The 9410-nt window shown below is 37.8% G+C and overlaps 1 long non-coding RNA gene across 1 annotated transcript; it reads left to right on the top strand.

Annotated features, from left to right (window-relative positions):
• Nucleotides 1–3430: 3430 nt before the first annotated feature.
• LOC147822362 (uncharacterized) lies at nt 3431–8915 on the top strand. The gene is made up of 3 exons (XR_015445783.1): nt 3431–4686; nt 5223–5312; nt 5414–8915. It is a non-coding gene; the product is annotated as an uncharacterized LOC147822362 (long non-coding RNA).
• Nucleotides 8916–9410: the final 495 nt, after the last annotated feature.

Raw genomic sequence — 9410 nt, 5'->3', positions numbered from 1 at the left:
CTATGTGCCAGGCATTGTGACAGGTGCTGCAGGCCCAGGGATGAGCAGCTAAAATGTGGCCCTGCCTGTAAAACACTTAACATCTGGGAGGTGAGGGACGGGCAACTAAATAAGTGACTGAAGAACAGAGCTGTAAGGATATGAGATGCTCACTTGTCCAACTTGAGTTGGGCCAATTGTTAATACATTAATCAAGAGTCAGTAAAGTGGGGAATAATAAAACATTGTCTATATGCCTTCAATGGTCGGTTTCAATTTAAAGCACATTAGGGGTTACCAGGAAACAGGGAAAAGGAATGAGGAATGATTACACAGGAGTGAACATCTTCTGGGGTGAAGAAATTTGAAACTGGAGAGAGCTGATAGTTGTGTAATATTGTAAGTGTACTGAATAACATTGGATTGCATTCCTTCAAATGGTTAATTGTGTGTTATGTGAGTTTTACCTCAGTAAAAAGTATAAATATGCATTATTTTGCCAGTCTTTTGATGTAGGGCTAAAGACTTTTTCTTTAGGTTTATATCTAATAGTTGAAGTCCCAGGTTATCTTCCTGGTACCAAATCTATAATATATATTTTACTTCTCATTTTCTTTAAATGAACCAAGAATTTATTACCTGCAAATCTCAGTACAGAATCGGCTAAGGTTTTTAAAGATTTTTCCATGTACAGCTATATACCTATAATACAAGAGATATTTTTAGCATTTCCCATTTATGTTTTTTTACATTACTGAAATACAGAACATGGGACAAGAGTATGTTTGGTGGGAAGATGAATTCAGCTTGAAACACGTGCAGGGTTTTTGTTGTTGTTGTTTTTTGGTTTTTTTGGTACCGGGGATCGAACTTGGGACCTTGCACTTGCGAGGCAGGCAGCAGACTACTGAGCTAAATCCCCGGCCCTACATACAATTTGATTTTAAAGAAGCAATGGGATGGTCTTTAAGTGGCTAGACATGTAACTCTAAAACTCAGTCTTAGCGGCTAAAGAGCTCTGTCCTCAGGAGGACTGGTGGCAGCAGTTTTAGGACAGAGCTCAGTGGGAGGCAGGGGTTGAAGAGAGTATGGCAGGAAATACTCCTGTGCGGGGACTCAGAGAACTGGGAGGAAAGGGGGCACAGACTGGGGAATGTGGTAGCTGGAAAGAGAGGAAGGGCTAAAGAACATTTAATGTTGCTGAGAAGCATCAATAGAAAGCTCAAATTTGCAAATGCACACAAGAGAAGTATTAAGTCCGATGTTAGATGGACACCCACACTTGTTATGGGCTGCTGGTGTGATGGGCACATGAGTAAGGTCACACATGGCACCAAACACCAGGCATGAACGTGGCCTCCTTCCATTCACCAGGCACTGTCCATCCTCTACTTTGTCTCATTTTGCTCTTACCTACCAGCTGAGATGAGTGCGTTTGGTGTGTACTTTCTTGGCTAAATGCCTGTAGTTTTAAACGTTATCTATGTAACTCCAGATGAGTATTTAGGTCTAGAAACTAGGAGAGATTGGCTCATCTCCTCTTCTGAAATAACTCCACAATGCCACTGGGTCCCATTTCACAAATCCTTACTTTCTTCTTCAGGCATATCCAGCTATGCAGCACCAGTGACAGGCTCCCAAATACACCTGAGTCATCTCATGTGCTCACGCATCTTCGTCAAATATCTTTCTTAGCTTTCGTTTCCTTCACTAAGCCAAGATGGCAAATTGCTGCTCATAGTAGAGGCTTTCTTTCCATAGGCTTGTTCCAATAATTATCTATAATTCTTAAAAACAATTATTAATGGGGTCAGATACTATGCCCAATGCTTGCACACAGCAGTGCATTCACAAAACAATAATTTCCTTTAGTTTCATTAACATCCGGTTTCTTCATTGCTCTTCTCTAAGTCATTTCTCTGCCAGCATTTAAGATACCCTCTACCATCTGCATTTGGCATTTTATTGTATTTCTTTTTCCTCCTCCTCCTCCTCCTCCTCTTCTTCCTTTTTTTTTTTTTTTGCTTAAATTCTTTTATTGGTACATTTTAGGTATACCATACATTTACATTTATCATTGGGTGCTTGTACCTGTACATGATGTATCTTGGTTCTTATTTTTTCCCCATAACCTGTGCGCCCTCCACCACCTTCACCCCCTTCACCCTTCGCTATTTACATAGACTTTGTTTCCATTTTTTTCTATTCTCATAATTTTTCCTTTCCCTTCTTTCCTTTTCCCTTCCCCTCCCACTTTCCCTACCCCTTTGGACCTTTTCTTCCTATTTCTTACTATTTATTTCTATGCTCTAGAAAAATATATTTGAAAATATACTATGGGTTCTTTTTTCAATTGCTATTTTAATGTAAGCAGTTTCATTAAAGTTATTGACTGTGATTTTTGATAAATGCTAGGAGTCCATCTCTCAGAGGTTTTCAAGTCTCACTTGGCCATTTTCCCACAGTTAGACACGTAGGTGCTCATCAGTTTACACATAAGTCTTTGTTCACATGTCTGATTGTTTTCTGTCCCTAGGCTTTCAGAAGCAGAATTGCAGAGGAAAACATTTTAAAAGGAACAAGAAAGCCACTTCACATTAAGAATTGAAAGTGATATTATTTTTTTCCCAACAGGGTACTAACTTTTTAAGTCCTGTTGATATGACAAAAAAGAATGGGTTTATGAGTCTCATTCTGGTTTTATATTTTGTGAGTAGTATTGTCTCCTTCATCTTAAAAGTTAACCCTCTAATTGTTTACAGTGTTTGTTATGCACTGCTCAAAGAGAACTACATAGATTTCATCTCTGCAGTCTAAAAGTTCACAGTCCAAGGAAGACACAATGATGCGGGCACGCATGCTGAAGATTCACCAAGTGCAGACAAGAATTATTAAAATTACTTCAATTGTGAAGAACAAATGTGTTTGCTGCTTGTTCTCCATGAGGATCTCTGTTGTAATCTATTTCCTCCCCTGTTCCAGAGCATAATAACCAGTAACAGCTCTCAGAAAGACACTGTTACCATCAGTTGCTTGCCTCTCTAACTTCCTTTCCCATTTCCCTCTTGACTCACCTTTGCCATATCATCTTGCTACTCTTTCCCAGCACTGCTGCAGGTTCCAGACTAATCCTGCCCATAATCAGCAAGGGTGATGGGTGACACTGGTTTGAAGAGCTTACTGGATCTCTTGTAGCTGATCAGCCTGGAGATGTGTTTGGAAACTACAGGCCCTGCCCATGGCTATGTCAGAGCCCAGGACACCATCTGCTGTCTGTCTGTCATTGCCATCTTCAGATACTGCACCCCTCTGGCTGGGTCTCCTCCTGTCACCCCATGCTGCAGCTGTCTCGTGAGTGCCTGCTCTCCTTGGCTCTGAAAAACAGCCCAACTAGAGTCCAGTAACAAACTCACCCTTGTGTGCTTCATTCCCGATAAAGATAAAGGTAACATTAATGACAACAAACACCGAGTTTACTATTATTCATGTAATTGTTGGCCTTTACTTTTTAAGCCACGACACAAGACATGCTCAGTTTACTTCTTGAAGAGATTTGATGGCTCATGTAGACAAACAAATTGGGCTATGTTATCATCTGCATAAAAACGAATATCCAGTCTATTCCACACAACCTACAGGAGAGGGCAGAATCTCCTCCTGTGGAGTATCCCACCCATTTGTCTAGTTTTTTTGTTCTCCCCAAGTTTGTTCTTAGACTGTTTTACTATGGAACAATAGCCACTGGAAAAGTAGAAGTAAATTTGAAAGATTCTAAATAGCTTTTTCTCCCATATGTTAGCTTCATAGCTTAATATGAACGTATGATCTGGAAAGAAGTTTTTTGATTATTTTCAGACTGCAGTCATTCATTCTACCTCTTACTGCAGACTACCTGAGAGTTAATTATCATCAAATATCCATCTGCCCTGGGCAAATTACAAGTTATGCCAGGTGTTTGGTGAATAATACTAATGCAATGTATTTCACTCTTTCATTTTAAGGTAATCAGCTAGTAAAATAAAAATTATGGATTGGTACTTACATTTTTTGTTTCTAAGGCTGCTGTACTATTTATATTAGATTTAAACTTTAAAAAATTATTTTCCCACTCATCTTTCCTGTGTGTGAATCACATAATAATTTTCTTTGCCCATTTATCCATTGGGGTTATATACATATTTCACTACATTTTCATAGGCTTAGTGATAACTCTATTTTCCACTTACAGTGATTTTTTTCATTTTTATTGTTAGTTATTTTTAACTGCTTAGAACTTAAAAGTTTGCTTAACTATTTTGAATTTATCCTATGGCTCCAACTGTAGGAAAATCACCACTTTAAAGTGGGATTAAAAAGCCTATTCATCCTTTAGCATTCCATTCCCCACCACCCCTGAGAACTTACTCTGTTACTCTCTGAATGCCAAAGCCCAGAGCCCATAGCTCTTCAACGCATTATTTTTACAGTGATTTCTGTGTTTGCGCTGCACAGCGTAAGACTGGTTTGCTAGCAGACTCACCCTAGAGAGCCCTTGTTGCCTTGAAGTAAATGGTCCTGTTGTGGAAGCCTACATCATGAAGACTCTCCAGCTGGCTTCAGCCAGTATCCAGGAGAAGCCTGGGTCTTCATCCTTACAGCCACAGGAAATGGATTTTGCTGAGAACTTGAGTGAGCTTGGAGAGATTCCTTCCCCAGTCAAACCTCCAGGTAAAAACACAGGGCACGTAAAAAACACCTTGACTGCAGCCTTGTGATACAGAGGACACATCTAAGATGTGCCCTGACCTACAGGAAGTGTGAGACAATAAGTGATTGTTGTTTAAGCCTCTAAGTATGTGGTAATTTGTTCTGCAGAAATGAAAAACAAATATACTGTCCTATACTAGATTTTGCACACACATTGTAATTGTGTTTGCAGTAACTCCTTTAACCTGATACTATCTCCGTCTTACAGATAAAGAAACTGAGGCTCAGGAATTGATCTCCAGAACATTCTGCTTTTTACCACTGCCCTATCATAACGTGTTTTATTTTAATGAATTTCATTATTTTATCGTTTCAAGTGGTTTAAAATAAATCTCTTATAGCAAATACACACAAGGGTCATTATTTTCATAAATTCAACATTATGAAGAACTTTCCTATAACAGTTTCTCATAATTTTTATACTATATTTTTTACTATATATCTCTTAGAAATAATATTGGACACATACATAGAATATTTCTCTTTTGTGTTAAAAGTGATAGATGTGAACTGTTCAGAAGGGAGTATAATCACGAAAGCCATGGGCCCCACATGCTTGGGAAGTTATCTGGAATTAAAACCTTCAGGTAAATACTAAAATGTGCAGGCACTTGGATTCTGTCTTTAACTTTAGTCCTGTAAGACTAAAAGATTTTATCAATGTTTTAACTCCCTTACTTCTGATTAGGCACGGAGAAGAACTACAAAGCAAAGAGATTTAGAAACATTTTCTTCATTTTTACAAGAAAAACGTCCTATTTGGTACAGTGTTCTGAGAGGCTGAGATGGGATTGTGACCCCACTGTCTTCTAATGAGAGTGTTTTCTATTCTGCATTTATCAAATGTTAATTATTCATACTGAATGATTGAGGATTTTGGAGTCAGAGACTCACCTGCAATATTTGGAATACCAGTGGAGGTCTACATCAACACAGAATTTATACAGCAGCTGGTGCTAGTCAAAGCTAATGATGGAATTTCAGTTTAATAAAAAGACCCCCAACTGAGCACACCATCTTGAAAAAAGTACACTTATCAAACAGCTTTCAATCAGTTCAAGAGAGACACCTTAATTGGGAAGAGGAAGAATTGCAGAGCAGCTTTTCATCATGCCAATTTCAGATCAATAACTGCATGTCTGCTCTTTGGTAGACATAGCTTTTGCTTTATATTAAGTAACTACATCTACGTACTCTCCATTTGGAGGAGATCTTTGTTTCATATGATGGTGTGTAATGATATCCTCTTTTATTCACTTCTGTGTCTTCACATCAAACATGAAATTTGAGATGTAATTATAAAGGTCAATATTATCTGTATTCTTTAATTGAATTATCTGTTTCTTTTAACTGGAGAATAGTGCTTGTGCAATTTTTACATGTTCAAAAATCATTTTGTTGAAATAAAACTATATGAGAAAAATTAAATTATGGTCATTTCACTAAGAGAAGAATTCTGAACAATGATAAGATGATTTATATTAGATTATTTTGGGAGAAGGCTTTACAGAATAATCTGCTAACAAGAAATGAAGAGATTTACTTTTGGTAGAAAGGATTTGGAATACAAAAGCAGAATACGACACAATTTCCAAGTCCCTGTTTCTCTGTCTGTTGGAAGGAGATCATCATTCAACCCCTTCACAGACTGCTACTGGTCTCAGTGCTTGAGGGGGGCAGGGGGGCACAATAAGCTGGGTGGGCAGGGGCATAGTGGAGCCAGGGCTCAGCACAGAGAGGTTAAGGTGAAGCCTAACAGGGAGGGCTCTCTAGTTCCTTTTCTCACTTATGCAGGGCAAATCTTATTTCTTCCTTCTTTCCTTCATTCTTCCTTTCATTTGTTCATTCCTTCCTTCCATCTACATCTGTGTCTAGTTATATAGATATAAACTTAGGCATGGAAATATTGAGCTTCTATATAAGATTTATCTTGAAAATAAGTAGACTAGACAATTCCAAGTCCTTTTCCCTCCATATTTCAATTACTGTTTGAACTTCAAGATCCGAGTGAAAATAGGAAGATAGTGGCATATACATCAAATATCTACCTTGTATACACTATAGTTCTGCTGAGAGGCAAAGCTATAGATGAAATGACATTTAGCAGACCTCTTTGGATATACGGGACTGTGATTAATAGGTCTAATTTCTTTTCACCATAACTCTAGAACACAGCTGCCCTCATTCAGGCACTTAATCTACTAGATATATTTGGGCAAAGAGATAGAACTATAGCCTAATTTAAAAAATCAAAACCTTCATTCATTTAGAGAATCATATACTGTTAAAGAATCTGGATGTGCCCAGTCCCCATGCTAGATGTTAGGTCTACAGTATATTGCCTCTGTCCACACAGAGATTATAATTTTGTGGAAGAGTTAGATAATTAGAAAAATAACTGTACACATCAGCTTACAGTTACAGGTCTTGTCCTACTAAGCAAAAAGAACATGTTCTCTGAGATCATGTGTTAGAGGATATACATGTGCACATGGGGCCCCTCAAGTGGAAGTGACTTGCCTGGAGTCATTGGGCATGCACGGTGGGACTGGCCATAGACTCAGTCAAATGTTTTCTCAATCTTAGCAGCTGGGCTGGAGAAGTCTAGGTCATAGTAAGGACTAAGTGATGAGGATCTAAAATCTACAAAGCTCCTCTTCTTGATTACAATGTGGTTAACTAAAGGATGAAATGGTTTTTCAGGTAACAAAGTGCATGATTAAAGAAAAGCAGTTCCTCAGTCGCTACAGGAAGATTACTCATTGTTGAAAACTTTCTGGTTGCAACCAAGTTCAGTAACTTCTTTGGGTCTGGTTTGGTGTGAAAGAGGCCCAAATGTACATTAATTTTAATTACAAATCTTTTCACAGATTTGCCAGTCCTACCAATTAGGGAGAAAATCCCAGGTTAAACCATCATTAATAGAATTATTACTTAACAGCAATTATAATGAAGCCATTCTCCTATTTGAATGCTCAGCCAATGAGGAGAGCTCCAATACGTGTGGAGAACAGGAAGTTTGAAGTTATTTTCTCCAACAAGAGCCTGAAGAGTAGGAATAGAGTGAGTCTGGTTGATGGCAGATCTGTATACTTTGGAGTTCCAACAGACATGCAACCAAATTCGTATCTTCTCACAAACACTGAGAAGCTTTGCCTCATGGATGCCATCCTCTGGGAAGCACCTGCCAGCAGGTGGTGAAAGTTTAAGTCCTCTCTGGTGTTTGATGGGATTAAGTGATGGGCCTCTTTCAATCTAAAGCCTAAATCATAGTCAAGAGGTATAGTTTTGAATGTGCCCTTTGTTTTATATGCTCAAGTTTGCATTTTCATTATAGTTAGAGATTACTTATACATATACTCTCTTTGTACATCTTTGCATTGATGAATAGATGGATTTACAGCACACATGCTGGTTTTTTGTGTGACTATTTTTTCTTTTAAGCCTCCTCCCATCCCATCTCCTTTCCTTCTCCCTCCACCCCATCCTAATGCATGCTATCAAATTGGCATGTATCGCTCTCTCTCTCTCTCTCTCTCTCTCTCTCTCTCTCTCTCTATATATATATATATATATATATATATATATTCTATCCATGGTGGGTAGTCCTAGACATAGGGCTTCTGAGCCATATTCATGAAAAACAGAATCATATTATATAACCTTTCTCCCCGATTTTCCTCATCACTAGGAAATACCTCAGGAAAATCCCTTCAATTGGAATGAAATAGTTCTTCATTTGCTGCTTTTTCTATGGTGTGGATATACCATGATTCGCTATGTTTTCAGTTTTCTGATATATTGGGCAATGCTGTGACTAACCTTAGACATGTGTCCTTGTGTGTACTGGGTGTTTATTTTTATAAGTACATTTCTTAAAATATGAATTTTAAGTCAAAGAGATATGAATATTTAATTTTAATAACTGTTTTAGGTAGTCTTCCAAAACACATTCAATTCTCATTTCCACCAGCAATAGTGATGGCACCATTTTTCCCTGGATCCATACCAAAATGAACAATATTACTCTTTTATTCTTGCCAGACTGAAGGGCTTAAACTTCATTCTTACTGTAGTTTCCATTTTCCTAACTACTAGTGAATTAAAAAATTTTTTGTAAATTTATAGGCCATTTTGTTTTGTTCCTCAGCAAGTTGATTATTTTCCCTTTCAGTTGTATGTTGGAAGAATTTATAAATTAATTCTGTATTTTAATTTTGTATTAAAATAGTTTTTGTAAAATCTCTCATTTTTGTTATTATTTGAAATACATATATTGTAACGTAGCTAAATATACAGTGGTACCTCGGTTCATGAGTGCTTTTGTTTGTGAAAAGTTTGGAAAAATTTTGTTTTTGTTGGCAAACACTGCATCGGGTGATGAACACAACTGTGGCTATCTTTCCTGCATGAACATTAACATGTCTATCTTTTCCAGAATCATGGAATGAATTAAGTTTATGAACAGAAGTACTACTGTCCATCATTTTTTTCTACACCAGGGATTCAACGCAGGGGTGCTTTATCACTGAGCTACATTCTGAGCTCATTTTTATTTATGGAGACAGGGTCTCACTAAGTTGCCTAGGTGGGCCTGGAAGTTGTGATCCTTTTACCTCAGTCTCCTAAAGTACTGGGATATAGACATGTGCCACTGTAGCTGGCGCATCTTTTCTTTTAGTTTC

Source organism: Heterocephalus glaber, unplaced genomic scaffold, assembly GCF_053883595.1.
Source record: "Heterocephalus glaber isolate CG9 unplaced genomic scaffold, H.glaber_assembly_v1.0 deba00001662, whole genome shotgun sequence".
Classification (NCBI taxonomy): Eukaryota; Metazoa; Chordata; class Mammalia; order Rodentia; family Bathyergidae; genus Heterocephalus; species Heterocephalus glaber.
This window is presented reverse-complemented; position numbering and strand designations above follow the sequence as displayed.